The sequence below is a fragment of the Microtus ochrogaster genome, unplaced genomic scaffold (assembly GCF_000317375.1).
Source record: "Microtus ochrogaster isolate Prairie Vole_2 unplaced genomic scaffold, MicOch1.0 UNK31, whole genome shotgun sequence".
NCBI classification, from domain to species: Eukaryota; Metazoa; Chordata; class Mammalia; order Rodentia; family Cricetidae; genus Microtus; species Microtus ochrogaster.
In genome coordinates this window covers 1,614,810-1,619,998 of record NW_004949129.1, presented here as the reverse complement: position 1 = coordinate 1,619,998, position 5,189 = coordinate 1,614,810, and the positions used below count along the sequence as shown (strand labels likewise).

The 5,189-nt window shown below is 49.2% G+C and overlaps 1 pseudogene; it reads right to left on the bottom strand.

The window, feature by feature from the left end:
• Positions 1-1,625: 1,625 nt before the first annotated feature.
• Positions 1,626-5,097, bottom strand: LOC101987381 (annotated as a pseudogene).
• Between the last annotated feature and the right edge of the window lie 92 nt (positions 5,098-5,189).

Below are 5,189 nucleotides of genomic sequence, written 5' to 3'. Positions count from 1 at the left end.
CCAGGGTCAGGGTAGGAACAGTCAAGAAAAGGGATGAGCGGGTTGGACATCCCCTGGGTAAAATGAGTTTAGCAGTAAGGAGCAGGAAAGGTTTGTTAATAAGAGAGGGTGGGGATAGCACCGGCCTTCTACTCCAAGACCCAAACAAAAACTGTGGCCAGAGGGTCTCGAAAGTAAATCACAAAGCTTCCTGAGAATGAAAGCTGAGCCTGGCGTGTGACCGGAGAGTGGAGGCTAGACACCAGAACCAGAACCTCCTCATGTAGGCAAAGAAAGCAAGAAGAAGGGGGATGCCAAGAATGGGGGCATGCCTTCCCTCCCACACGGGTAACTCAGCGCAGGCTCAAGCTCCTCTTCCAGACTCGGCTCTGACCCCTGACTCGGCTCTGACCCCTTGCCTTCTTCATTCTCCCTGCTTTCTTTTCTGAGCAATATATATATAATCTGAATCTCATGGTGCTCTTCCTTTTGCTTCCCTGCAAGACTTCCTCTAGGCCTGAAAGGCTCTGGGCCCAAGGAGCAGACAGCTCTGCAGGCTCAGCTGCAGTGACCTACATTGGCTCTCCCCTAGGCCTGGGGTGTGGGGGCTGAAGTTTCCAGATAGGAACTTGGGAATCTGGCACAGGTCTACAGATGATGACGGCAGGAGGACTGGCTGCCAAAGTGGCACTAGGGATCCCTGAGGCAGGGGGCGCCACCAGACTGAATTCCCATTCTTCGCCTCAGGACCTTGGTGGATGTATCAGAGGCTTCTCCTCCCACAAACGCGAAAGTACTTTTAAGCAGCGAGCCCCTTCAGTAGGACAGAGGGGTCCCTGTCAGGCTTGGCCTCCAGCCAGGAAAACTGAAAGTTGGTTTTGCAGGCTCTTCAGATTCTTGCCAAACGCACCCCAGTCAGCTGCACCGGGCTGCAAAGATTTCCTTGGTCTTGATCTGGATGAGCGAGTTCAGCTCTCAGCTGATGTATTTCAGGGAAAATGGAGGCTGAGGCAAGGTGGGGTACTCAGAACCCGGCTTACTCCTGGCTTTAACTTTATAGAGGCTTCAGACCCAAGGTTCTGCGAAGGAACCTGAAGCGATGAATTGGCATGAATAACTTAGGGACGGAGGCCCTGACAACTGAACCCCTCCTTCCAGGCGCGGAAGGCAGGTCCTGAAATGGTTGCCTCCCTCCCCTACCTATTGTGAGCCATAGAGCTCAGGATGGCCGCCTGCCCCCAGACTGGTAGATGTGTTTACCCAGGCTAGGAAATCCTATTGGGGTGGGGGGAGGAAACTAGACTGCGGTCACAAAGAGTGACTTCAGAGTCTTTCACTTAGCAGAGAGAGAGGGGTGGGGGGAGGGGAGACAGGCTGTGCAAGACTGGCGGCTCTGTGTCCAAAGGGCTTCCCCTTGCCAAGCCCCACCCCAAAACCCAGGAAGTCCACAGCTTGGCACCTGGCCAAGGCAGAGCATTCCTCAACCTTCTGACCGGCTGTGGGATGGTTCCCACAGGAGGAGGGGGAGGGGGAGGGGAAGGAAACTAGTCAGTGAAGAAGTGACCGTAGCGTGGAAGGGGAGGGTGAAAGGTGGAGAGTTAGCCTGCAGTGCCACGGGCGCCTTTTAGCGGAGACGAGATCGGATGCTATCCAGCGGCTACGCCAGGGGTCTGCAGCTTCAGAGCAGAGGGCCCTTGCATCAACTCTCCGTTCGGGGTCGTCCCTGACGTCCTAAGTTGTCCTCTAACGGCTACTTCAGTTTGCTTTCTCTCTCCGGTGCTCTGGTTGAGCTTGGGCGCCCCCGAGTGGCTAAAAGCGGGAACTGCAGATGGGCTGGGAGAGGCGTTTATTGGGTGTCCCTTTGCCTAGCCGTCTCTGCCCCTCCCCTTTCCTCAGCTTAACTAAACCCTGGACTCTGGAAATAGCACCTGGTAATGGGAGTGTTGACAGATGTTGAGTTATAGAAGAGCAAGTGGCCCAGCCAGAGTTTTCAGTCTTCTGACTTGATCGCTTTGGAACTCTTTCCTTTAAAAGTAGGTGCTCCAAGCCAAGCGTGACAGAACATACTACAATCCCAGCACTTGAATGGTCAGGGCCGGGAAGACTGGGAGTTTAAGGCTGGTCTGAGCTAATAGTGACACCATGAGGTAAAGGAAGGGAGGGTTGTGATCAGGAGTGGTGGGGTCTCAGGACTCTCCCCATTTTTTCCACATTTCCACGCTTCATTCCTTATGTGTTTCTTGGCCTCAATAAGATCTCTTTTCTTAGCCGGGCGGTGGTGGCGCACGCCTTTAATCCCAGCACTCGGGAGGCAGAGGCAGGCAGATCTCTGTGAGTTCGAGGCCAGCTTGGTCTACCAAGGGAGTTCCAGGACAGGCTCCAAAGCCACAGAAAAACCCTGTCTCGAAAAACCAAAAAAAAAAAAAAAAAAAAAGATCTCTTTTCTTGGGCTCCCAGACTTGCAGCTCTTGGGCTCTGACTTCTGTGACCTTGGAACCACAAATAGCCCTACAATCATTCCACTTTTATTTCCTCCTCCTCGATTTTTTTTTTTTAAAACTGGGTCTGGAAAGACAGCTTGCTGATACCTTCTGAGACCAGAAGTAGGCATTGGATCCCCTGGAACTGGAGTTTAACGACTGGTTATTAGCCTCCATGTTTGCTGGGATTCCTCTTCTGGAAGAACAAGCAGCGGTCTTGGCTACTGAGCCATCTCTCTGTCTCCTCTGATCCCAGTCTTCCTACCTTAACCTCTCCAGTGCTGGGACTTACAGGCTCGAATCACTATGCCAGCCTACTAAATTGACCCTTTCTTCCCCACACCACTTAGTCTTATCTTTCTACAATCACCTCTCCCCAACGCTTTTGTTTATTTATTTATTTTGGTTTATTGAGACGGGGTTTCTCCGTGTAACAGTCCTGGCGGTACTGAAACTCCCTTTGTAGACCAGGCTGGCCTCAAACTGACAGACATCTGCCTGCCTCTGCTTCCCAAGTGCCAGGATGAAAAGTGTACACCACCACCACCACCACGAGGTTCTCATTCCAACTCTTTTATTTCTAAACAGGAAAGGGAAGAATTTTTTTGTAGCATGAATTCTAATTGGTCTTAATAATAAAAACCCTAGAATCAGCTATCGGGTAAAACCTGATCAGCCGGGTAATGGTGGTACACACCTTTACATCTGGAACTTGGGAGGCAGGCAGATCTCTGTGAGTTCGAGGCCAGCCTGGTCTACAGAGCTAGTTCTGGCACAGACCTCAAAGCTATAGAGAAATGCTATCTCAAAAACAAAAACAAAAACAAAAACAAAAACAAAATAAAACAACTGAAGGATGTGAGAAGCAGAGCAGCCAGCCACTGGTTCTTACCTCCACCTCAGGCCAAAAGGGCGATCCTGTCTCTACCAAACTTCAGACTGCATCTGAGCTCCTGTATCCTGCAGTCTTATATATCTCTTAACCACTCAGCTACTTCTCCAGCCCCAGGCATTGTGTTCTTAAATTTACTTCTTGCTGTCTGGGAGCAATTTTTTAGAAAAGAAAAATTTGGGTTCATTGTCAAGTCCTGGGAGAGGTGGCTGTATCATTGGTTGTCCAGGCTCTCTGTATAATGGGAAGTCCAGGACTTGTCTAAAGTCCAGGGTATAGTAGTCTGTGAGGCTGGATCATCTCATCTAGCCACCTCGAGATTGTCCGGAGCAGTTGGTGGTCCAAAGCCAATCTTTGGGTGGTGTTTTTCCACTTAGTGGTGTTATCACAGTCCTGGTGGGATCTTCCTCGTGGGCCCCGACCTCCTGTTGGTGTATTCTTCAGATGCTCTCGCAGTTCATGCATTAAACCTCTGAGACCTATGGAAGTGAAGGAGTTGATGGCAAACCGGGTATTCCGTGGGTTGTGTCGGGGTAATAGACCTTTAAAGAATGGCTGTAGAGTCTCATATTTTAACCTCGCATCCAGCTGAGGAAGACCCATGTATTCACACAGTTCCTGGTTTAAAAGTATTTTGACAAAAATTCTACTAGATGATGGAGTGGTTTCTTTTTTTTTTGGTTTTTCGAGACAGGGTTTCTCTGTGGCTTTGGAGCCTGTCCTGGAACTAGCTCTATAGACCAGGCTGGTCTCGAACTCACAGAGATCCACCTGTCTCTGCCTCCCGAGTGCTGGGATTAAAGGCGTGCGCCACCATCGCCCGGCTAGATGGAGTGGTTTCTTCACTAAGCTTGAAACATTCAACAACACTCCATGGAAGTGAATCTGCGTACAAAAGGTGAGCAAACACCTCAGCGACACTCCTCAACGGTGTGTTTCTAAGCAATGGATGCTATCATAGCGTTCTTTGAATAGACTCGCAAATGATTCCACATATTCTTTTTATAGCGTGCAAAACTGCCCAGCTAGTAAGCCAAAAAAATTTTCATAGGTCCTTTGTTGGGCACAGCAATCAAGTACCATGTTTCAGAGTTCTTCTGCTTAGCAAACTCCATCTTCAGCAACTTGTGTGCACATTCTTCAAAAGCTAAACCTGACTGAATAGCAAGATACAACAAAATGAGACCAGGTTGATTTCTGTTTTGTCATGAATAGTTAGTTTTTTGTCCTCCTTCCTCTTCTTCCTCCTCCTCATCTTCACTACTTCCAGCTTCTTGGTCTGTGTTTGAATCACTGTCTCCTTCATCGAGAATTTCCTTTTCAAGCTTCGTACTTCTCTTCATTCTCCATAAAATCAGCATCCATCTTGAAAATGTTAAGAACATCTTCTGGATCGTAGTCATCCTCCAAGGGGAGCATATGGGTGAACTGATCATCCCCCTCCGCTAAATCAAGTCCTTCCTGAATAACAGGGTGCTCCTTGAATCTGTCCTATAGAGCAATCATTACTTCAATCGTATACTGAACTCTTTTGCCGATCTCAGACTCACGTAGAATGTCTCGCAGGTGTTCAAAGATAGCACTGGTTCCTCTTGGTGACAGCTGGGTTAATTTGAGGCCACACTCCTTGAGGAAGCCGATAGCTTCCTCAACGCTGTCATGTGTCTGTCTCTCCAGCAACAAAGTGAGCATCTCCGGGCACAGAACCTCATGTGCCACATTTTGGTTGGTAAGATCTGCCACAATTTTTTTTTTTTTCGAGACAGGGTTTCTCTGTGGTTTTGGAGCCTGTCCTGGAACTAGCTCTTGTAGACCAGGCTGGTCTCGAACTCACAGAG